General features: G+C 44.6%; 1 long non-coding RNA gene across 1 annotated transcript; it reads left to right on the top strand.

Moving 5' to 3' along the window:
- Positions 1-352: 352 nt before the first annotated feature.
- LOC134738472 (uncharacterized) lies at positions 353-5978 on the top strand. The gene is made up of 4 exons (XR_010124215.1): positions 353-818; positions 1728-1845; positions 2161-2283; positions 3407-5978. It is a non-coding gene; the product is annotated as an uncharacterized LOC134738472 (long non-coding RNA).
- The last annotated feature ends 20149 nt before the right edge of the window (positions 5979-26127 follow it).

The following is a 26127-nucleotide window of genomic DNA, read 5'->3' as shown; positions in this document are numbered from 1 at the left end:
CTTCCTCAGAAGGCAAGGAAGGCCAGTGTTTGAAGGAGGGAGTGATTAGGCTGGCAGTGTCAGACGAGGCTGAAAGAGACAACAAACCTTTTCGGAATTTAGTAATGGCAGGACACCTAAACAAAGCTGAACCAATGCATCACAGAAGTGGAGTCCTTGAAGAATGAATATAAAATGAGAAAACAAAGACAGTGCCTATCATCAAGTGTTTCCAGAAACTTGGCTGTGTAGAGGTGGAAAGAGACAGGGTGGAGCTGCAGGGGTGAGGGGTGTGGAGGGACAACTCAGAGTCAATTTCCCTTCCTCTCCTTTGACTCTGATTGGTTTGGTTTCCAGATGTCTAAAAACCGATGAGAAAGTCCTTTGCCGGGAGAGGGGGTGGATATAAAGATAAAATAGATCATTCAAAGGGGAAAAGGGCTAATCCATACAGTGAGGTTTCTGAGAAGGCAGCAGGGGTGGGGGCCGGGAGGCCCAGAGTGCAGGTGGAGAGTGACCCTGGTGTGGAGTTAGCCGCTTCTCCCCAGAGGAAGGCGAGGATGCAGAGGGTGAAAGCGGACTTGCAGACACGGTAGGAGAAAGACAGGCGCAGCCATCTGGTAGCTTCTATTTTCTCTGTGAAGTGGGATGTTCAGTCATCAGCTGAGAGGGAGGAGGAGGAACGGGCAGCTGAGAGCCAGGAGAGGGACAGCGCGATGGGTCCTCTGGAGAGTGAGAGGGCGAGGGGGGCCACAGACACAGCGAGTGGGGAGCATCACACCCCCTGAGCAAGGCAGGACCTGCGCGCTGGGGTGTGGCTCTCCTGGAGCAGAGAGAAAGTAAGTATACACACACACACACAGAGACACAGACACACACACACACACACAGACACGGACACACACAGACACACACACACAGAGACACATGCACAGACACACACCCACACATACACAGAAACACAGACACACACACAAACACACATACACACAGACACAGACCCCCACACATGAACACACAGACACACATATATATGATACTTCTTGTCTCATCCGGGAAGGGATTTTTGCCAGATGGGTACAACACTAAGAAAAAATGAGCTAGGGAGTTGGTTCTGTGAACGCCTAGCTGGTTTGAGAAAAAAACAGAAAGGTGAGGGCTGAGGGAGTGGGAGAAACAGAGGCCACGGCACCACTTCCAACCAGATGGCACCAAGAGCCAGTGTGGCAGGGGAGGGGGGAGGTGGGGGAAGCAAACTGCGGGAGAAGAGGTCGCACTGAGAGAGTGCCTCTGCTGACTTAGGGATGTGCAATCTTTTGAATGATTGCTGTTTTCCAGATCCTGTAATAGACTAAACGATACCCCAGGGAAATTTGAATAATGGTGATGACACGTCCACAGGGAGCAGATTTACTAAGAAACCTAAGCTGTAAGGCCTGTCACCTGTAAGCCCTGGGAGGGGCACTAGCAGTTTTTATATTTGTTATTTTGCATATATGCACAAGCTTCAGGGACAAAACTTAGGTCCACCCACGGGCCCCTCCCCAGGCCTTGGAAGAGGATATGCACATAAGGAACACCACAGTCAAAGGTTCCTCAGCATCACGCCATCTCCATCCTGTCATGACATCTAACTACACTGAAAGAAATGAGCATCTAGCTGAGGTTGTTTCTGCACACGTGCTTATGTGTATTGCATAGACTTTAAGGTGGCCCCATGACCCCTGTGACTTGCTCCTAACGAACAGAATATGACCAACGTGATGCAGTGTGACTCTCAGGATTATGCAGTTATATAAGACTTGGTCTGTTTGAAAGATTTGAAGAAGCAAGCTACCATGAGGTCTACATCTTTCCACAACCTTGGTGAGTTTGGATGGAGACCCTTACCCGTGGGAGTCTCGAGATGAGAACGCAGCCCTGGTCAGGACCCTGATTGCAGTTTTGCTGAGGACCCAACTAGGCTGTGCCCAGACACCTGCCCCACAGAAACATAATAAATGTGTGTTGTTTTAAGCCATTGAGTTTACGATAATTTGTTATGCAGCATAAAAAAATGGATACAATAAGTAAACATAAGGATAATAGCCCTTGCTTTGCTGGGTTGATGTGAGGATTGTATGGGATATGTGAAGGTGGTGCTATGGTGTGAATGACTGTGTCCCTCCTTCCAAAATGCAGGTGTTGGAACCTAATCCTCAACGTGGTGGTAGGTTTACCATCTGAAGCAGAGAACAGCCCTCACCAGATACTGAACCAGCTGGTGCCTTAACCTTGGACTTCCAGCCTCCAGAACTGTGAGATGTAAGTTTCTGTTCTTTATAAATGACCCAGCCTCAGGTATTTTGTTATAGCAGCAGGAACAGACTAAGATAGCGGCCAACACAATTCCAGGTGCCTGGTAATGCTTCCCTTCTGCTCCTTCAGGGACAGAAGTTCTAGAAAGAAGCAATAGTTCTAGTGAGAAGCAACTCATCCAAACTCTATTAGAGTTGACTTAGAGGCCCAGGCCAATTTAGTTGGTGGGACAGTAAGTGTTTTAGAAGTAGACGTGGGTTCAGATCACGGCTCCGTTACACCCCAGCTGTATGATTCTGGGGAAGTGTTGTGCTGGACCCCTGTTGATTCCAATAGAGATGGTGCCCTGTCCGAGAGGCTGAAGAAGAGACCCAGAGCTAGTAGATGAGACTGTTGATTGAGGACCCACATACAGGGCAGTCCAGGAACGGGGGGCTAGACATGAGAACTGCTATTGTTTGAAAAAGCATGCAGTTTATATGGCAATTTTCACTTCCCACCCTCCATCTATTAACCTCTGTTTAAACCAAAACAAAGGCTTCAATCCCCTGTACGCCTGTGTTCCAAGGAATGGACCAGGGGTTCGGATGTCCCTCATAGATAAGGAGTGAGTCTCTGGGTTGGCCACTCCCAGACACACATTCTTCTTAGACCACAGGGTCATTCTCAGGGTGTGCTGAAGTTACTGCTGTCAGTTGCATCTGCCATACAGGAAGTCACTTAACCACCTTGACTGGTGCTGTCTTCACCTGTAAAGGAAACATGTACTTTACTTCCCAGGGGACACAGGAAACTAAAGCAGATAAAAATACATAGAAACCATTTTGTGTAGTCGCTGGCATGGAATAAGAGCTCAACAAAGGTCCTTTCCCTTAGTCTCATTTCATGACCACAAACTCTCCACCTGGAAGCCCTGTCCTATCCTGCTGCACCCCTGCACCGCCCTGCTCATCTGCCCTTCTCCACTCTTCTCTGGAAAACCCTCCTGCCTTGGCCCAGCTCCATTCTTTCCAGGGCTCCTTCTTAGAGGATGTGCTTTGGGAAGGAGCTCGTTAGTGCACTCAAACCAAGGGGTTCACAGTCCATGATTTAATATGAAGGGTTCCCTGGGGCACTTGGCTTTTCACAGGGCTTAAGCTTTCAACCTGAGGATGAATCTTTAATGACAGTACTTCAGACACTTGGGACAGAACCCTAGAGGATGGCGATGAGCAGTCGGTCTTCACTATGCACTTTGGACCCTGCACTGAGCCCCACGGCCTACTCTTCCTGGGCTAAGCATTGTGCTGGAGCGGACAGGACCATCAGCCTGAAACACTGAACACACCCAGTCACTGGACAGAAATGAGAGGCAGCACACACTTCCGACCCAACTGCTCAGAGGCGAAGTGATATTTCACGCCTGAAATATTCATCTCATAAAACTCTTAAAATATGCTAATTAATGGTAAACTGGGCAGATACTTTTCTGTTAAAGAACAGATTACAGCACTAAGTGACCCAGGGAGAGAACCACATTCTAAAATGGATACTCCAGACTAAGGTAACTTGATACACTGCCCTTTTGACCAGAATTTGCTGGGAAAGAAATAAACCATATCATCATATAGTTTGTGGTATGTGAAGGTGAAGTGCATTAGTTTCAACAAAACACTGAGGCACAGGCTCTCAAAATGAATTTTTGTATTGCTTCCTAGAGTGAAAAGTTGTCGGATACATGTAGTTTGTACACTAAAATATTGAAATTTCTGGGGCATTTTGCTGTATTACAGAGACAAGTAAAATATTAAAAACTGGAATGGTTTCAGAAACACCAGAACATATGGTACCCATCCTAGCAAAATTCATTGCCAACGCAGAAACCAAAAATAATTGGAATTTTTGGTGAGGTGAATTTGGAGACACTGCCAGAAAATGGACTCTTCCCATCTCTATCCCTTCTGCTTGCAGTCTCTGGCCAAATGCTGTCCATGGATGAAAAACAAGGTTTCCCAGGAGGTTGCTAAAGTAGATGGCATCATGCAGTAGGACAGCCTTGCCCTGCTGAGGAGAAATGACAAGGCACATATGGTGCTCATTCCTGCAAATGTCAACTCCTTATTTCAAAACCAAAAAATGAAATAAAATGCATTTCAAACATTTATGCACAGATCAATCGAGAATGTTGTTCCAAGGATGTGAGTAGGATGCCATGAAGCGGTTGTCAGAGTGTCCTGCATATCCCCTTGATATCTGGACTTCTTCTAGCTGGTGGTGCAGCCAGGGAACTGACTCACGATCACTGCAGGGCAGCATGCCTTTCAGCTCACGCCAGGAAGACTCTGCAGATTGACTAACTTTCTTCCAAGGGGCTGTTAAACTTTAGATCCTTCGTGACTCACAGAGTGAAGCCTCACAATAACCAAAGTTTAGACAACGAAATATCCTCAAGAGCACTTATGATTTTTACAAAATATGCAGCCTCTTTGCCTTTACCTTTAAGTGGCCATTGGCTGTATTAGTCAAGACAGACTAGGTTATGCTGCAGAACAAACAGGACCTGGAATCCTTCAACAAAGGTATAATTTTTGTTCATGATATTTCTCCAGCACAGGTGAGCAGGTATTGGGGGTAGTCTGCTCCACATAGACACTCAGGAACCCAGGCTAAATGAGGCTTTGTTGTCTGTAATGTGGCCAGTGGCCTAGGCAACAGAAGAGCCTGCACAGACAGCTCACATCTATAGTTCAGACCAACAGGGCCACATATTACTTCTTGTAGTCCATTGGCCAGGACTACTCAAATGACCCCATTTAATGGCAGGGAGGTTTGACATGTAGTCTTTCATGTGCATGGTGGAGAGAAGCACTAGTAATATCTGTTAGATTTTAGTATTTCATCCACTTACTTGAGCCTGTACTAAATTCTAGACCTTGTGGTGGATATAGATGCATATAAAGTACATTAATTGCCCTCAAAATCTGAAGACACCATATCTCAGGATGGAAAAGGTGAGGTTTGAGACTTTGACCACCCATACTCAAGCAATAACATCATTTGGAATATCTGTCTCCTAAAAGATGGAGAATGATTGCCCAGAGGAATGATTGCCCGGAGGAAGAAAGACTGGACAGTTCCTGACATGCAAAGCCAGGAATTTCATATGACCCCTACCATCAAAGGGCTCAGCAAGCACTCTCTTACTATACCTGCCAGAGCCCAACTACTGTGCCCTGGCAATCAAAGCGGGGTGGGTGATGCAGTGTTCAGAGAAGGATGAGAAGAAGAGGACTATGTGAAAAGCAAGAATATTCTGATTGATGACATATTTTAGGCTCTGAGGTAGGACTGGATCTGCTGTCCGTCAGGCCTCAGAGCCCAAGCTAAGCCATCATATTTCCTGTGACCTGCACATATACATCCAGATGACCTGAAGTAACTGAAGAATCACAAAAGGAGTGAAAATGGCCTGTTCCTGCCTTAACTGATGACATTACCTTGTGAAATTCCTTCTCCTGGCTCATCCTGGCTCAAAAGCTCCCCCACTGAGCTTGTGACCCCCGCCCCTGCCAGCCAGAGAACAACCCCCTTTGACTGTAATTTTCCTTTACCTATCCAAATCCAATAAAACGGCCCCACCCCTATCTCCCTTTGCTGACTCTCTTTTTGGACTCAGCCCGCCTGCACCCAGGTGAAATAAACAGCCTTGTTGCTCACACAAAGCCTGTTTGGTGGTCTCTTCACATGGATGTGAGTGAAATTGTCATGATGGTTCCTCTGTTTTTGTAGGGTTTTTGTTTTTGTTTTTGTTTTTGTTTTTTTGAGATAGGGTCTGGCTCTGTTGCTCAGGCTGGAGTGATCATAGCTCTAGCCACAGCATGATCATAGCTCACTGCAGCCTCGGACTCTTGGGCTCAAGTGATCTTCCTGACTCAGTCTCCTGGGCAGCTAGGATCACAGGTGTGTACCATCATGCCTGACTAATTGTTTTTACATTTTTAAATTTTTGTTTTGTTTTGAGACAGAGTCTCGCTGTGTCGCCCAGGCTGGAGTGCAGTGGCGCTATCTCCTCTCACTGCAAGCTCTGCCTCCCCGGTTCAGGCCATTCTCCCGACTCAGCCTCCCAAGTAGCTAGGACTACAGGCGCCCACCACCACGCCCAGCTAATTTTTTTGTATTTTTAGTACAGACGGGGTTTCACCGTGTTAGCCAGGATGGTCTCGGTATCCTGACCTCGTGATCTGCCCGCCTCAGTCTCCCAAAGTGCTGGGATTACAGGCATGAGCCACTGCACCCAAATTTTTAAATTTTTATAGAGATGGAGTCTCGTTATGTTGCCCAGGCTGGTCTTGAACTCCTGGCCTCAAGTAGATCTCCCATGTTGGCCTCCCAAAGTCCTAGAATTATAAGTGTGAACCGTCACTCCTGGCCCGTGATGGCTTCTCTGAACGCTGCCTTTTGAACTTCTTATCTTGTCTGAAATTCAACTGATTTGAGATTCATCTTGGTTATTGAGCACCTTTTTTTCAAAACATGCATATTTCCCAGAGGACTCTGAAGCTAATAGCTATTGAGTGTGGACCCATTCAATCAGACATCTTTCCTAACACCTAACTTTTGGGGATAGGGGTTTTACTGAGGATCAGGTGATAGCAAGGCTACTTGGGGTGCCCGAGTGAAGGGCTTAGGGTACCACTAGTAGACTGGGGTCCTAAGGAAATAACATCCAGGGATGGCCAGGAAGCAGCCCTCACCAGATCCCAGATATTCCAACATCTTGATCTTGGGCTTTCCAGGCCACTTTGGGGTTTGCAATTGATGCCTTCTCATTGCATTTTCACACAGTGAAGAGCTGAGAGTGAGCAAGTTCTCATGTCTCTTCTTACAAGGGTGTTCATCTCATTTGTGAGGGCTCCACCTTCATGACCTACTTACCCCCAAATGCTCTTCCTAAGATCATCACGTTGGGGGTTAGAATTTCAACATACAAATTTCCAGAGGACACAAGCATCCAGTTCATAACAGGGCTGGTAAGGGTTACAGTTGGAATTGAGGGTTACTGTTGGAATTGAGGGTTCCATGCTCTTTCCCTAGTGACACCTTCCTTCTGGTCACTGACCTCACCCTCACTCTTGCAGTTGTGGCCTCCAGGTGTCCAGAGCCGACTCAGGACAGGCCTATGAGGACCAGCATTCTCTCTCTGACCTTGTAGTCAAATGGGTCTTGAGAGGCCCAGCTCCGAAATCTCGCTTCTACAGTTGTTACATTTCCCATGGCATCTGAAAGGAAAATAAAATTTCAGGACCCCAAACTCACTAAGCCAAAGGGAAACATTAAGCTGGGAACTGGGTCAGGCAAACCTGCCTTCCACTTTGTTCCTAAATAGATAGCTACAAGATAAAAGGCTACATTCTTCCCTCACGATTTCCTCACAAGGAAATCTCTTGTGAGCCCCAATATGTTTACCCTAAGACAGTTCTGTTGAATTTCACCCTACAATGTATTAATAAATTAACAGCTAATCTTCTACAGAAAAGGAACAAAAACCAAGAACTAAAAGTCATCATCCCTCTGTTCAACTGAGAGGAATGCATATCTAACTGCTTCCTCTACTTCCTATGTTTATTTTACCTTATGTAAAAATGGAGATTAACTGAGCACAAGATAAACGCATAATTGACTATTCCTCTCCTCCCTCCTTTCACATGAAAAAAGTAGCTTCACTGATCAAAAGACTCAAAGGAATGCAACTGTTTGCCTCTTTTATCTACTCTTTCCCTTTCTTTTCCTCCTTCCTCTTTCACCTACTGCCTGCTCTTTTTCCCTTTGAATATTGAAGTCCCCAGACCCTCTATGGGAAAAAATCACGGAGCACAGATGTTTCCTGTGGTTTTCTGTACCTTTTTTTTCTCTCGGGCATGTCTTCAAGCTTGGTAAAATAAACCTCTAAAAATGATTGAGACTTGCCTCAGTTATTTTTTTTGGTTTACAGTTAAAAGGCTCACCAAACTCCAAGGAGCTTGCTCACAATGAATCCAGGGAAGAAATTCAACTGCTCATGAAAGCCTGCTCATGTAGTTAATCTCCTAAAGATAGGCAAAGAGTGTTTTTTGTTGTTTTTTGTTTTTGTTTTTGTTTTTTTGGAGACAGGGTCTTGCTCTGTTGCCCAGGCTGGAGTGCAGTGGTGTGATCACTCCTCACTGCAGCCTCAACCTCCCAGGCTCAAGTGATCCTCCCACCTCAACCTCCTGAGTAGCTGAGACTGCAGGTGAACACCACCATGCTTGGCTAATTTTTAAATTTTTTGTAGAGAGGGAGTCTTGCTATGTTACCCAGGTTGGTCTCAAACTCCTGGGCTCAAGCAATCCTCCTGTCACAGCCTCCCAAAGTGCTGGGATTACAGGCATGAGCCTCCACACCTGGCCTGTGAGGAATCTAAAGGTGTTGCTGTAACAGACAGTTCTGGGATACATGACTATAAAACATGTGACTGTTCTCAACCAACTGTTTGGGGTGAAAAATTTGGAGTCTGACTTAGTGCATATTCAACACCCCCATTTCTGTGTTTGACAAATACTATCTATTTTTCTGCAACAGATTTAGATTGTTCAAGTCTCCATGTTATCTGCTGAAATTGGCTAGGAGTGGGTCATTGCTTCTGCAATAAAATGTCGCCATCCTAGGCTCTGAAATAACACAAAGTATATTATGAGTAGAGATCACTTTTTTGGTCACAGTTTGCAGGTAGAACACCTGGATTCCCTTAGGTTTCTTCTAGAACTGGATCTGCCACTGGGTATTAATTGCTGGAGACATCATTTAACCTGTTTGGATTTCTGAAAGATGAATGCAATGAGCTGCAGGATATCTGTTTGCTCAGCACTCTAGGATTCTATGATCTCTGAAGAGTCGGCATAAGAAGACCATTCAGGATAAATGTGAAATTTTGGACCATTTAAATTGAGAGATATAGTGTCCTGGCCAACTTTCCGCTGCTTGGGTTGACATCTGGCATGCTATTTTCCATTTGGCACCTGTTTGGGTGTGTGATCAAGTTTTCTAGACAGAATAATTTCTCAGAGCAGCAGAAAGGCAGTCTTTGGTTTTCCAGTGCCTTGCAAGGCAACAAACACAGGTTCAGGGAGCAAATAAACCATTTAATGTTGTCCTGACCTGTTCTTCAGGAGGACCAGATCATCATGATGTGGCCTCCTAAAACATCCTTTCGGGGGCAAAGGAGACAGAAGAAAGTGACCTCCTAGCAACTGCCTGTGCAAAGAAGAGACTCAACAAAAGAAAAAACTCTTCTCATGAAGACGCAAGAGCTTCAGGGTCAGAATGAGGATAAGAATTTGGTACTGCTGACATTTCTACACCTACTCTTCTGTGCTTTTGCCTTGAAATCTTGAGAACTTCCCTGCTCAAAGATAAAACCTCATACACTACATGAAATTTCTTTGTTTTTCGGTAACTCTTTTTCTTTGGTCAGATTCAAGCTGTTTTGAGATACCCAAACTACTGTTTGCTGAAGTCAACTCAATAATTAAAAACAACAACAAGTGATATCAATTATTTGGCACTATACAGACAAAACAACCTACTGCATGAATTATAGGCTACTTCTACCACTGCCCAGATGAAATGGGATCAAAGTGGACACTTGCCTTCTTCCAGACTTAGGTAAAAATGGAGACAGACAGGGTGACAAACAGGAAAGCATTTTGACCATCCATATATGTGGCTCTGTTTCAACAGTGTTTGCCATATACCACAGGCAGCTACAAGTGATGTTTCTCATTGTAAGTATATTCTTCAGATTGCAAAAATATTTTGCTCTTTGGTTGCTTTTATTTGATGGATTCAGTGACATGTACCACAGGCAAAGACCTGTGCTAGAAGATGAAGAGGCACAGATGATTATAAAGCAGAATCCCAGCTCCCAAAGAACAGCTGAGGGAGGAACCGAAATATTTAGAGAATATTTGTATGTGTGAAGAACCTCATTACCGTACCACTGGTTACAAAGGAAGTCCATGGGACTCCAGTGGGGGCAGGAGCTGGGACTAAGAAGGGTGGGCCATCTATAAGCCGAGACAGAGCAGGCTGAACACAGCAGGTGGTGCTGCAGGGAGGGAGGTGAGAGGAGCAGGCACTCTCCCTGAGCACACCCCATCAGTTTTGAAGGTATGCTTACACGACCCTTGTGAAAATCATGATAAAAAGATGTTAACCAGGCTGGGCGTGATGGCTCACACTTGTAATCCTAGCACATTGGGAGGCCAAGCTGGGTGGATGGTTTGAGACCAGGAGTTCAAGACTACCCTGGCCAACATGGACAAATCCCATCTCTACTTAAAATACAAAAATTAGCCAGGCGGGGTGGCACGTGCCTGTTATCCTAGCTACTCAGGAGGCTAAGGCACGAGGATAGCTTGAACCTTGGAGGTAGAGGTTGAGTTGAGATTGTGCCACTGCACTCCAGCCTGGGTGACAGTGAGACTGTCTCAATCTCAAAAAAAAAAAAAAAAAAAAAAAAAAGATGTTAACTGAAAGTAAGAAAACAGAGAAAGATCTTCAAGAGTGATGCATTTTTATGTTAATTATTCCATCCCAACTGAAGCGCAGGATCCACCGCCTTCCCTGTCCTCACCTTATTGCAGGCTGGTTCTTCCTAAACATTTCACCTGACCAGGCCTCTCAGGGGAGGGAGGATGGTGCTGAAATATTGAAAGAGATAAGCAAGGGCTAGGCCGAGCAATGCCAGCACTGCAGGGAGTATTGAGTAGCTCTTTGTGATTGGAATTTCTGGAGTGCACCGGAGAATAGCAGAAGAAAGGCTGGAAGGGTAAATAGAGATCTGACTTTAGAAAGCTGGACATTTCAGCTTAAGTGCTTTGGACTTTTCTCAGTAGTCAATGGAAAATTTTGATCAGGGAATCAAAAGCACAATCAAAATAGTGCTTTAACAATAGGAACGCCTTGAGTACATTTAAGCATATGTTTACAGATTAGCTACTTGGCAGAAAGCCTTGGGTCAGCAGGAAAGAGACAAATATTCAAAGCTCAAGGGTTAGCAATTAGCATTAAGACCCTTATTGACCGGCTACTCAGCTGGCACTGGTCACCTACTCTTTTGAACTACAATTACCATCTCATGTGCAATGAGGGCTAGGACCAGGTAACTACATTACAGACTCTCTGGGATGGAGTCAGCAGATAATAAATGGCAAATGCTCAGGACATGTTTCTTATTAGAAATGATGACAAGACTAGACATCTTTTTCTTTTTTTGAGACAGAGTCTCACTCTGTCGCCCAAGCTGGAGTGCAATGGCGTGACCTTGGCTCACTTCAACCTCTGCCTCCCGGGCTCAAGCAATTCTCATGCCTCAGCCACCCAAGTAGCTGGGATCACAGGTGCACACCACCACACCTCGCTAATTTTTGCATTTTTGGTAGAGACGGGGTTTCATCATGTTGCCCAGGTTGGTCTCGAACTCCTGGCCTAAAGTGATCCTCTTGCCTCAGCCTCCCAAAGTGCTGGGATTACAGGAGTGAGCCACCATGCCTGGCCTGAGACTAGAAATTATAAAGGAAAGTAAGGGGAACAAAAACCAGATTTGTGAACCCTTGATTTGTACTCAATTTTTAGGGAGTATCTACAGAGCAGGGAGTAGAATTTGTGCATAATTTGCATATGTTTGCGCAGAATTTATATTTGAGACAGGAGCAGTATGTGGGAAAAGTTATTATGTCTGTTTTAACACCTATTCCAGCATGAACATATTTTAAAACCCATAGAAATACATTTTAAAATCATAAATAACAGCAACAAATAAATAAAGTCTTTTGATAGGTTTATTTCCTTCATTTGCCAGAGTAATTACAATAATTCCCAAATGACCAATTTGAACAATGAAGCCTCTTGTTAGTGGGGCCAAAGTCTGGATCCATTAACAGGGGCATTCCTGTCAAAATCTGATCTTTCCTCTAAGTGCTCAAATAGCCTAGGTGTACTAGATACCATTCTTCATATCTCTAATACGTGCAAACAGACCTGACAACTATTTCAGAACCTAGAAAGGCCAGCCAAAAGTTAGTCATTAACTAAGCAAGATAAATCTTAATCAACTGAATAAATGCAAAGTATGTAACATTTTAAGTAAAACAAACAGGGTAGAGTTAACCAAGAACCCTTACAGGAAGAAAAAGATCATTATTTCCTCCTTCGGGTGAGGCAAAAACTGTTTCTTTAAACTTGAAATGCAAAGAGCATTCATTTATATATTTCAGGATTACATTGCGGTCTCAGACTGATATGCATTTCTTATATGTGTCTTACATTTTCCCTGTTGAGAAAGTGGGTGGATCAGAACTGACTCAGGCCAGACACACCACAGGTAGAACAGGTCAGCACTATAGTGAGAATGTCTAGTTTGCTAAATTTATTCTATATTACTATGATCCATGTCTATTTTGTGTTAATTATTGTTTGTCCAAAGGGATCACCAGAAAAATCTGTTGATCAAGCGAATCTAAGTATATTAGACCTATAGCAGTAAGGGAGAATACTACAGTGTCAGAGTCTTATAAGTGTCTCAAAACAGAGAAATTAAGAAAGGGTGTTGGAGGGTGTTATAGCCCAGATTATGTGATTTTAAGGCGTGTCTTGCAAGGCAAGAAATGAGATGAGATTGGGCAAAATTAAGATATAATAGGCTTGAAGAGGTGAACACAAGAAGGTGAGGGACTTCTGTTCTGGTTTGTTTTGAAACAGAGTCTCACTCTCTCACCTAGGCTGGAATACAGTGGTGCCATCATAGCCCACTGCAGCCTCGAACTCCTGGGCTCATGCTATCTTTCTGCCTCTGTCTACTGAGTACCTAGGATTACAGGCGTGGCACCACATCCAGCTAATTTTTTAGTTTTTATTTTTGTAGAGATGGGTTCTCACTATGTTGCCCAGGCTAGTCTTGAACTCCTGGCCTCAAATAGTCCTCCCATCCCGGCCTCCCGAAGTGCTGATACTACAGGTGTGAGTCACTGTGCCCCGCTGAGATGAGGGTCTTGAAGTGAGCCTTTATGAGCAAGCTGTTAGTTTTTGTAAGAAGCTACTTTAATTGGTTCACAGTGTTATCTTCCAAGAGCAAGAATTTAATGGAGCAGGTAGCGAAGTATTGCTCCCAGCATTGTCTAACGCAGGAGCAGGTCTCACAATCAGACTCCATTCCTTCACCTTCTCTTCTAACACTGAATGTCTTTGCTAATACACATCCCTGAAGTCAGGAGGAGAGGAGGCATGGCTCCTCAGGGGGCACTTGCTGCCTTGGTGGGTGCGGGGAATCTGCAAGCATCTGCCAGCTTAGTGGGAACGCTAGGCCTTCCTAGGAAGGGGTGAGCCAGCTCCACAAGCCCAGGGGGTTGAGCAGGGTGTACAGTCCAGATCTTCAGAGGCAATCTGGTAGCCAGGACCTACACAGCCCTGTCCCATATTTAGGATCCTGGGTTTTCTCCACAAGGGCCCTTACCTTTGCGTAACAGACCTGCCTTGGCCGAGCATTTAAACGTCTCTGGAGCTCCATGATTCTAACAATCAGGTCCTCAGCCTGCCTCTCAGCTGTGTGTCTGTTCTTCCTCTGCAGGAGATGGAGGCCTCTTTGTCAGCTGTCACAGGGCCCTGCATGAACAGGCCTTTGTCTCTCCTTCCTCTGTGTGCATCAAAACAGCTTAGTGAGATCCAGCCCACTCTGCCTTTTTTTGCAGGCATTTTTCCACCCGTATTCTTAAAATGCCTGCATCATGGCACACACCACATTATCCCCTCCCGGAACATTTGCCAGGCCACTACTGGTCAAATCTCTAGCCTTAGGCCAGGGACTCGAAATGACCCAGCTCCCAGCCAGGACACAACCTCTTCACCTGCTAGGGTGGGTGGGCCAGTTCCATATCCCAGCTCCATGCCTGCTTTCTCAACCCATTCCTGTCCCCACTGTGTTATTCTGAGTCCTCCCAGAAGCAGATGCCATGACAGGATTGATTGTGCCAGAAATTCATTAGGGGAAAGGCCTGTGAGAGGCAGTGAGGAAGGAGCTGAGGAGACAGGAAGAGCCATCAGGCTGCAAGGCAAGCCTGGGCCATGAGTAAAGGAGAAGGGAGAGAGGAAGTTTCGACAGAAGCTCCAGGCTGCTCTGCAGTGCTCAGGAGCTCAACAAGAATGTTGCACAATCCTTGAGCCAAGGTTGCCCATCAGACTGCAAGGGAAGGCTGCCTTAGTGTCCTGCAGCCCTCAGTCCAGGAAGCAGGGTCTTGGAGCGAATGCAGCAATGCATCTCAGAGTGCAGCAGCTGGGCTACTGGCTCAGTCACACTCCCTGCAGTTGGAGATCTGAGAGACACCTTCCCATAGCTGCCACACGCACATACAAACACTCACACACACACACAATACACCACACATAGGAATGTACAGACACCAAACCCACACACAGCACACACACATCACATACACACACACTTCACAGAGACAGACACACAAATACCAGACACATACCCCACACCATACCACACACAGACACCACACACACACCAAACACGTACCCCACACCATACCACACACTGACACCACACACACACCCCACACCATACCACACACAGACACCACACACACCACACACACAGATATTGCACACATGCCCACCACACACACACACAGACACACACATTACATTATACCATACACACACACACAAACTACACACACATATACCACACCACACATGCAGATATGGACACCAGACACATGCACACCGCATGTCCCCCACAGATAGACACACACAGACACTGCACACACACACCACACACATGCACACACACACACGCACACACACGCACACACACACACACATACACACAGACTCACAATGGATAGATGAATATGTAAGAAATGTTTTTAAAAATTTCTTACTGTCATTTAAATGTCATTTTTACCCAAGTAAAAAGCATCAGGCTTAAACTTTTATGACAGTGTACTCTACAATTGCCAAATTGTGTTTAAATATAAGTAAATCCCCTACTTTCCTATATAATTTGGAAATAAAAGGTGCAGGTTTTAAAATATTAAGATTTCCTTAGCTTCATGTTCAAAACTTTCCATGACCTAGTCCCAAACCACCTTGTTGGTTTTCTCATGACATTGACCAGTGAAACCTACACTGGCCACACCGTCTTACTTGTGGTTACTGGCAATGCTATTCACTTTTATGACTCTTTCCCTTTGCTTTGCTATTTCTTCTATGTGGAGTTCCTTTTTCCCTTATTCTCCACAAATCAACATCTCGCTCATTACTCAAAATCTGCTTCTGTGATTCCTGAGTTGAGATGAGCCTGGGAGACAGAGCAAGACTCCATTTCAAAAAAGAAAAAAAGAAGAAGAATTGAAAGCAGGAGCCTGGCATGGTGGCATGCACCTGTAGTCCCCGCTACTTGGGAGGCTGAGGCAGAAGGGTCATTTGAGCCCAGGAGTTCAAGGCTGCAGTGAGCTATGATCCCACCACTGCACTCTAGCCTGGGAAACAGAGTGAGACCCTATCTCAAAAATAATAATAAATAAATAAGTAACTTTTTAAAAAAGAAAGAGAGCAAAAACTCAAACAGATACTTGCAAACCAATGTTCATAGCAGCATTATTCACAATAACCAAAAGGTAGGAACAACCCAAATGCCCATTGATGGATACATGGATAAACAAAATGTGATTTAGCCATACAACAGAATATTGTTCATCCTCAGGAAGGGATGAAATTGTGATACATGCTGTGACATAGATGAACTTTGAAGACTTTATATTAAGTGAATTAAGCCAGACACCAAAGGACAACCATTATTTGATTTCACTTAGAGGAGGTCCATTGAGTAGTCAGATACATAGAGACAGCCAGTAGAATGATGGTTACCAGTGGGTAGGGGGAGAAAGGAATAGGAACTGTTGTTTAATGAGCACAAAGTTTCAGTTTGGGATGATGAAGATATTCTAGAAATGGCTAATGGTGATGGTCATGTGACAATGTAAATGTTCTTAATGCCGTTGAACTGTGCACTTAAAAATGGTCAAAATGGTAAATTTTATGTTATAGACGTTTTATCACAATAAAAAGTATTTTAAAAATTAGGATCCCAACTTCCTGTTAATGAACATGATTGATATTCCAGCTCCCTCTGGCACCATCATCAATTCCAGGCCTGTTTTCAGACTCAATCATGGAACTGCATGCAGCACTCAGGGGCTACACCTCGTACATGAGTGTGGGTTGCTAGGCAGGGGATTGCCCAGCCTATTTGGGTCTAACCCTTCCCAAAAACCTAGAAAAATCTACCTGACTGAGCAGCAGGGCATGTGCACACTACAAGTACCCTGAGTGTTATGTATTAGGGAGGCATTGAATTAAGAAAACAAATCTGCAAACATTCACCCAGGAAGGGTAAGTTACAACCTTTGGAAGAGAAGCTTTCTCTCCAGAGGGACCTGTACAGGCTGGGACACCACAGTCCTCTGATGGTGCAACAAGACTGCCTACTTGAACTCTCACCCCAAGACCCTCCCAAGCTCCACCCATCAATGCTCTTCCATGAAACTTCGTGGCTGCAACAGCAGTTACAATGTCCCCACCACCCTCAGATTGCCTGGCTCTGATCCCAGCCCCCTCACCATGCAGTTTTCTCTGTGGCAGCATCTCAGCAGTGTCCTCTCCTGCCCTTGCAAAGCGACTGCTTTTCTAAGCATCTGTCAACAACCCCTTATCCCATCAAGCACTGCTAGCGGCACCCCACATCAGGGGAAGAGGCTCAGGAAAGGACCGGGGCTTCAGTCCAGCCCCCACTTACCAGTTGAGCCATAGTTTTCACACTTCCAAGTGCACAAGAGTTACTGGGGCACCTGTGAAAATCTGAGGGGGTCCTGGTGCCCAATTTGTAATACATACTTCCCAAAGAATTCTGATGTAGGCGCTCATATTCTGAGAAACAACAAACTTGAATATCATTCTCCTCTCTTATAGATGAGAATAACCATCCTTTAATGAGAGAATTCCTTCAGATAATATATACAGCAGCATCTAGCATAGTGCTTGGCTCAAAGTAGGCATTCAGCATATTCATTTAAATTTGAAATGAATGTAGAAAGAAATGGGTTGTGCAAATCATATACCCTTGCAGGAGGATTAAGGCCAGCATGAGCCTCCGAAACAGAGGGGTTGATATCATTGATTCTACTGAAATATAAATATAAATGAATTTGATTTTCAAATTCATTTTCTGAGAATAGAGCATCTATCTTTTATCCGGAATCTACTGCATGAACAGCTGCCATGGCTCACACAATGACTAAGAAGGTTGTTCTAGCAAAGATGAAAACTGGAAGCTACAACCAGTCTAAAGTCTAAAGTAGATGCAAGGCGAGCCTCTCTAATGGGCAGTTGGGACTCCAGAGAGCCATGGCTCTCCTGACCTTAACTTCCCAGCTTTGCTCATGTCTCTAGAAATGTAGAAATATCACAGAATTTAAAAAGAAAAAACTCACTTCATATCCATTGGGATGTCCATAATCAAAAAAACAGAGGCTGGGTGCAATGGCTCACAGTTGTAATCCCAGCACTTTGGGAAGCTAAAGCAGGAGGATGGCTTGTGGCCAGGAGTTCAAGACCAGCCTGAGCAACATAGCAAGGCCCTGTCTCTACAAAAAAATTAAAAATCAGCTGAGCATGGTGGTGTGTGCCTATAGTTCCACCTACTTGGGAGGCTGAAGTAGGAGGATTACTTAAGCCCAGGAGTTCGAGGCTGCGGTGAGCTATGATCACACCACTGTACTCCAGCCTGGGTGACAAAGGGAGATGCTGTCTCTGAAAATCAAGCAAACAGAAAATAATAAGTTTTGGTGAGAATATTAAGAAATGGGAGCCCTCATATATCGCTGATAGGAATGTAAACTGGTCTAGCTGCTGTGAGAAACGGTATGGCAGTTCCTTAAAAAAATTAAACATAGAATTACCATATGATCCAGCAATCTAACTTCTGAGTACTTACCCAAGAGAACTGAAAGCAGGAACTCAGACATTTGCACACTCATGTTCATAGCAGCTTTGTTCGCAGTAGCCAGAAGGCGGAAGCAGCTCAGGGATCTATCAATGGGTGAATGGATGGATAAACAGAACACGATGTGTCCACAAAAGAGAATATGATTCGGCCTCAAAAAGGAAGGAAATTCAGACACAGGTTATAACATAGTTGAACCTTGAAGACATTATGCTAAGAGCAATAAGCCAGTTATAAAAAGAAAAATACTGTATGATTCCATTCATATGAGATCCTGAGAGTGTCAAATTCATAGGAATGGGAAGTAGAACGATGGTGTTAGGACTGGGGGAGGGGGAATGGGGAGTTAATGTTTAGTGGGTGCAGAGTTTGTGTTTGGGATGATGAAAAATTTCTGGAGATGGACGATAGTGTTGGTTGTATGATAATCTGGATATACTTAATGCCACTGAACTGTGTACTTAAAATGATTAAAATGATAACTTTTATGGTATGTATATTTTACTGCAATTAAAAAAAGAAAACTCACAAGGGCAGAAATTTAGATTTTTCACTTAAATACCCTCTTTTATTTGTGAACACAAAGTATTTTTCTCACATGATGTTATTCTGCTAGGTGGTCACGAGATGATCTTCTGCAAGGCCGGCAGGTAGAAGAAGCCAGCCGGAAGAAATAAATAGAAACTTTGTGAGGGCAGAACCAGGAAGTCTTAAGCTAGATTAGAAATCTACTAGTTCTACCTGCTAATTTTGTAGAGGTGGAAAGTGAGAGCTCAAGTAGCCTGAGTGAGGCCACACAGTGGGGGAAGTCAGGCTTCAGTGGCTCATGATACCTAAACTTTGACTTGCCTACCTAGACGCATCCTCTACAATACACTTAAGAAACAGAATGAACAGGATGAGGCTAGACTCATCCTCTATAACACACTTAAGAAACGGAGCGAGCAGGCCGGTGCAGTGGCTCACACTGTAATCTCAACACTTTGGGAGGCCAAGGTGGGCAGATCGTTTGAGCCCAGGAATTGAAGACCAGCCTGGGCAACATAGTGAGACCCCATCTCCACAAAAAAAAAAAAAGAAAGAAAGAAAGAAAGAAAAAGAAAAAGAAAGAAAAAATTAGCCAGGCATAGTGGTGCATAACTCTAGTCCCAGCTACTCAGGAGGCTGAGGTGACAGGATTGCTGGAGACCAGGAGTTCAAGGCTACGGTAAGCTGTGATCGCACCACTGCACTCAAGCCCGGGCAACAGAGCAAGACCCTGTCTCAAAAAGAAAATGGAGAGAGCAAAATGGACAGAACAGTGTGTGCACGTGTGCACTTAACCAAAAGTAAAGCATGGGAATCATTTATGCATGTGATTCCAGCACAATAAAATGATTTAAACCATTTTAGTTTGCCAGAGGATTCCAGAACCAAATGCATACTTCTGGCTTACTGCTGCACATTGACCTTTGTTACCCTGTGTGTGCACAAGAAATAGGCCTATTTTCCAGATCCTATTAAAAGAAATTCCTACCAAACAGGGGGAAAAAGGATTCAACAGAAACAAAACTTATTCAATGTTTCATGCATCAAATATTTATTGAGTGTCTGTTATATGCCAGAGACTGGGACTATGTTAGCCCAGGAACTACACTGAGAACAAGCCAAGGATAGTTCCTGCCTTCATGAAGTGCTGCCCTCAGACAAGTACGTAGAATGTCACACTAAGGGAAGGCTGAAGAGCTTGGGGAACATTTGGGAATTACAGGAAATCAAAGTCTGGTGTTGAAAAGGTTAAAATGAGGAAAGCTTGGAGAGCTCAGGTGGCAATCAGGATGGTTCATTCAGGGAAGGAGAACTCCTGGGAGATAAGGAGATAGGTAGGTGGGGTAGGTGGGTAGGTGGGTGGGTGGGTGAATGGACAGAGAAAGGGAAAGACAGACAAAGAGGTTTCAATAGAACTGTGACAGGGATTGGCCTTATGTGATCACTGTAAGGCTGTTATCTTCACGTCTGAGGCTGCAGCCTAATGTCCATGGGGCAGGCAGTTGGGGAAGGAAAGACAGCTGCAGACTGGGGAGATGTAGAGCATGCTGGAACCCACAGCATGAACTGGAGCCCACAAGGAGGGACTGGCGTCCACGTCCACCTTACTGCTTCTGTCCTTGATGTGGGTGTCAGGCATGAGCCAGCGTTCTTTGTCATGGACCAAAATACACACACCTGGCCCCAGAGTCAGAGATGCTGAAGGAGGCCCCCGGCAGGGTGGAATGGCAGGCCCAGCCTGGGCCTCATACCCAGGAGGAGAGCCCGTGGGTGTGAGACTGCCTGTGGCAGTCCCAGGAATGGCTGCTGCTCTGTCTCCGCTGCCTCCCTTTTGCAAGAATCTCTTCAGTGCTGACGCTGACTGGAAACGTCGAGGGAAGGGAATTCTGGAAAATGCAGTTCTGCCTTGCCACACTGACACGTTGTAAAGCCACCACAGATGGCAAGCTAGCCAAGACTTGGAGTTGGGGCAGGTCTCCAAAGAGAAGGTGACATCTCATGCACACGTATGTTTATTGCGGCACTTTTCACAATAGCAAAGACTTGGAAACAACCCAAATGTCCAACAATGATAGACTGGATTAAGAAAATGTGGCACATATACACCATGGAATACTATGCAGCCATAAAAAATGATGAGTTCATGTCCTTTGTAGGGACATGGATGAAATTGGAAATCATCATTCTCAGTAAACTATCTCAAGGACAAAAAACCAAACACCGCATGTTCTCACTCATAGATGGGAATTGAACAATGAGAACATGGACGCAGGAAGGGGAACATCACACTCTGGGGACTGTTGTGGGGTGGGGGCGGGGGAGGGATAGCTTTAGGAGATATACCTAATGCTAAATGACGAGTTAATGGGTGCAGCACACCAGCATGGCACATGTATACATATGTAACTAACCTGCACATTGTGCACATGTACCCTAAAACTTAAAGTATAGTAATAAAAAAAAAAGAAACAGAGAGAAATACAAAAAAAAAAAAAAAAAAAAAAAAAAGGTGACATCTAAGCCAAGGCCCAAAGAAGGGCAGGAGGCAGCTGGATGGAGGAAAGGGAGAGACTCCCCAGAGCGCTGGGATCCCATGAAAACAAACGTTGTCTGGAAAAACCTTGTGTTTTGAAAAGGAAATGGAATTTTAAAAGGGAAAAATGTGTCCCCAAAGAATAAACTTGTCCAAAAACAAAAACATAACACTTTTATTTAGCATCTAAGTGAATTGAAATCAATAAACTGGTTGAGAAACCATTTTCCAAACTCACCTGATGGGTCACAGCTTCCTCCCCCTTCCCTCCCTTCCACCTTTCTTTCTTCATTTTTTTTGAGACAGGGGTCTTGCTACATTGCCCAGGCTGGCCTCGAATTCTTAGGCTCAAGCAAACCTTCTTCCTCAGCCTCCTGAGTAGCTGGGACTACAGGTCCCACCACTCCTGGCCCTTTCATCTTTCTTACTTCCCTGCCATCCCCTTCCAACCCCTGCCCAATCCTCATTCTCCTCTACCCACCAACCTCCTTCCCCTCATTCCTCATTTCCCTCCTTGTTCCAGCCAAGGAAATTGCTGGGTGAGGTTCAGATCACACAGATATCTTAGCTTGTTTTTAGATGTTACCCAGGAGTAATATCAGTCATGCCATATAAATATCACAGCTTGAGGTTGCAGGTTAGTACTCACATCGTCTTGGTATGGGTTGCCAAAATGCCAGTGGTGTAAGAGCCTCTGAATCCTCTCTATGCCTGTACAGTCAGAGCCAGTTCTCCCCCCGCACCCTCTAACAAAGAGCAGGGAAATAAATACCATGTTTCCAATAAATACCTGGGTCAGAGTTTGACTCAACAATCAAATATATGTCCTCTAAATTCAATTTAGTCCATTTCCTGAGTGAAACCAAATATGCTGCAAGAAAGGCAGGCTTCCTGTCTTTCCTAGCCCTTTTGAAAAATGATTATTCTTAGGAAAGTCACCCTAGAGGGCTGCTTCTGGCCTGACACTGGGACAACCTAGGCATGACAGGGAGGGGGAAAGGAGGGAGGAAGGGAGGAGCCCACTGCTGACGCAGGAGGCAGGTGGTCCCAAACCGAACTGCAGCATCCAGATTCCAGAGCTTTCGTCCCCATGCTGAGGGGGCAGATCCTTGCTTCCCCACTTAGCCAGGTGTCCCCAAGACAAAGCTCAAATTCTGTGATCCACTGGAAGGACTGCTGGAACTCAGAAGAGCCACTGTGCTTGTAGTTATGGTTTGTTGCAGTAAAAGGATACAGACTGTTGTCAAAGGAAAAAGATGCACAGGCCAGAGCCCAGAGAATGGCTGAGCTTCCTGTTTTTACTCTCACTGGAGTCATGCAGACAGTGCTCAATTCCCCAGGAATCTTGTGGACAAGATGTACAAAGTATTGCCAACCAGGGAAGTTTCCATAAGCCTCCGTGTCCAGGGATTTTGCTGGGGTTAGGCTTTCAGGCATGAGTGCCTCGTTACTGACCTTAACTATTTGGATTTCAGCCTCTCCAGAGGCCAAACAGTGTGGCCCAAGGTCCCACCATAGATAACACTGTTAGGCTAGACTAGCCAGTGTGGCCCAAGGCCTGAGATGAGCAAAGACCCCCCTATCAGGCAGAATATTCCAACGGCTTAGAGGTTATCTCCCAGGAACCAGGCAAAGGCCAGACCTTTCTCTTAGATGTGCAGGGTTTGAATGGCCCAAGCCTGCAGAGTCAACTCTACTGCCTGTCCACACTTGTCTGCTTCTGTTCCTCACTTCTCCAGTGAGTGTGGAGTTCCATGGTCTCAGGTGGGTGATGCTAGGTAAGAGGTTTCCTGGGACTAACTAGCTGTGTGCCCTCTAGTGAAGACCTGTGAGTTCTCATTGCTTGGGTCTCCTCATTGGCAGGTGACAGCCATCATACCCACTCTGAATTTCCTGACAGGCATAAGAGAATTGAAGACACAGTGGATAACGACAGAGCCTCGTGTACTGCTAACAGGTGCGGAAGCCAAACAGCCACTCTAGGGAGTTCCGGTTGTTTTTTTGGTTTGGTTTGGTTTTTAAGAGATGAGGTCTCATTCTGTGGCCCAGGCTGGAGTGCAGTGGCACAGTCATAGCTCACGACAACCTGGAACTTCTAGGCTCAAGCGATCCTCCCACCTCAGCATCCTGAGTAGCTGGGACTACAGGCATGTGCCACCATACCTGGCTAATTTTATTTATTTATTTTTGTAGAGACGAGTCTTGCTATGTTGCCCAGGCTGGTCTCAAACTCCTGGCCTCAAGAGATCCTGCCCCAGCTTCCCGAGTGGATTTCTGTTTTTTAATGGCTATTTCCTTTTCCCCCTAACATTTACAAAATGCTTATATATGCCAGGCACTGTGTTTAGTGCTTACGTGGATTCTCTCATTTAATCCTCAAGTAATTCTCTAAGGAAAGTACTATCATGTCACCCCCATCTGAGAGGACTGAGGCTCAGTGAGGTCCCGTGAGGTCACAGAGACAGTTTTTAAACTGTGTCAAGATAGCCAGAGCTGGAACAGCAGAGCTACACTGATTGCCCGCTGGACACGGAAAAGCAGCTTCTCTCACGCAAAGGTGTGTTCAGCAGGTTTCCCTAGGTTAAAGGAGAAAGGCTGGATGCAGGATAAAAAGAAAAATGCTTTGCTCCATGAACGTGGATTCTGAAGGGTGTATTTGACTGAGGAAACAACTGTAAAGTCCCTTGGGAATTGGTCCTTGCTCTGATTTTTGCTACAAAAGTACTGCTGTCAAACAGATTCAAACGGGTTTCACAATTAACGTGAAGAGGCTCCGGTTACACCGCAAATGAGTGTGACTGCTCCTCAGGATTAAGGATGTTTTTCTGTGGCTGAACTGAAGCGTCTGTCCCCAGGGCTGGAGGCTGGGTATCGCCACAGCTGACCTCCTTCTCTCCATGGTAAGTGTCTCCCGCCTGCCCCTCATGGCCAAACAACTCGTCAGGGGCTCAGGGAATGTGGACTGGCCTTAGAATGAGAATGTGCATGTTGCCAGTTCTCAACATCATTGTCTTCAAGGAAAACCTCATTTGTGTGTGTGTGTGTGTGTGTGTGTGTGTGTGTGATTTTTTATTTAATTTTTAAAATTTTTGTGGGTACACAGTAGGTGTATGTATTTATGGGTTACCTGAGATGTTTTGATACGGGCATGTGAGATGAAATAAGCACATCATGGAGAATGGGATATCCATCCACTCAAGCATTTATCCTTTGAATTACAAATAATCCAATTACACTCTTTAAGTTATTTTAAAATGTACAATTAAGTAATTATTGACTATAATCACCCTAATTTGGCTATCAAATAGTAGGTCTTATCCATTCTTTCTATTTTTTTTGTACCCATTAACCATCCCCACCTCCCCTCCACAACCTCCCCCACCTACTCTTCCTAGCCTCTGGTAACCATCCTTCTATTCTCTATCTCCATGAGTTCAATTGTTTTTTTAGATCCCACAAATAAGTGAGAACATGTGATGTTTGTCTTTCTGTGCCTGCCTTATTTCACTTAACGTAAAGACCTCTGGTTCCATCCATGTCTTTGCAAATGACAGGATCTCATTCTTTTTTACGGCTGAATAGTACTCTATTATGTTTATGTACCACATTTTCTTTATCCATTCATCTGTTGATGGACACTTAGGTTGCTTCCAAATCTTGGCTATTGTAAACAGTACTGTAACAAACATAGGAGTGCCAATATCTCTTTGATACACTGATTTCCTTTCTTTTGGGAATACACCCAGCTGTGGGATTGCTGGATCATATAGCAGCCCCATTTTTAGATTTTTGAGGAACCTCCAAACTGTTCTCCATGGTAGTTGTACTAATTTACATTCCCACCCTTTTCTCCACATTCTGAAGACCATTTGTTATTATCTGTTTTTTGGATATAAGCTATTTTAACTGAGATGAGACGCTATCTCATTGGAGTTTTGATTTGCATTTCTCTGATGATCAGTGATATTAAGCACCTTTTCATATGCCTGTTTGTCATTTGTGTGTCTTCTTTTGCGAAATGATTATTCAAGTCTTTTGCCCATTTTTGATTGGATTATTAGACATTTTCCTAGAGTTGTTTGAGATCCTTATATATTCTGGTTATTAGTCCCCTGTCAGACAGGTAGTTTGCAAATATTGCCTCCCATTCTGTGGGTTGTCTCTTCACTTTGTTGATTGTATCCTTCGCTGTGCAGAAGCTTTTTAACTTGATGTGGTCCCATTTGTCCATTTTTGCTTTGGTTTCCTGTGCTTGTGGGGTATTACTCAAGAAACCTTTGCCCAGAACAATGCCCTGGAGATTTTCCCTGGTTTATTTTATATTAGTTTCATAGTTTGAAGTCTTAGATTTAAGTCTTTAATCCATTTTTTGAATTTTATATATGGTGAGAGGTAAGAGTCTAGTTTCATTCTTCTGCATATGGATATCCAGTTTTTCCAGCAACATTTACTTAAGACTGTCTCTTCCCTAGTGTATGTTCTTGGCACCTTTGTTGAAAATGAGTTTATTGTAGATGTGTGGATTTGTTTCTGGGTTCTCTATTCTGTTCCATTGGTCTATGTGTCAAAGTTTTTATGCCGGTACCATGCTGTTTTGGTTACTATAGCTCTGTAGTATAATTTGAAGTCAGGTAATGTCATTCCTCCAGTTTTCTTCCTTTTGCTTAGGATAGCTTTAGAGATTCTGGGTCTTTTGGGGTTCCATATAAATTTTAGAATTGTTTTT

The sequence above is a fragment of the Pongo pygmaeus genome, chromosome 17 (genome assembly GCF_028885625.2).
Source record: "Pongo pygmaeus isolate AG05252 chromosome 17, NHGRI_mPonPyg2-v2.0_pri, whole genome shotgun sequence".
Lineage (NCBI taxonomy): Eukaryota > Metazoa > Chordata > Mammalia > Primates > Hominidae > Pongo > Pongo pygmaeus.
This window is presented reverse-complemented; position numbering and strand designations above follow the sequence as displayed.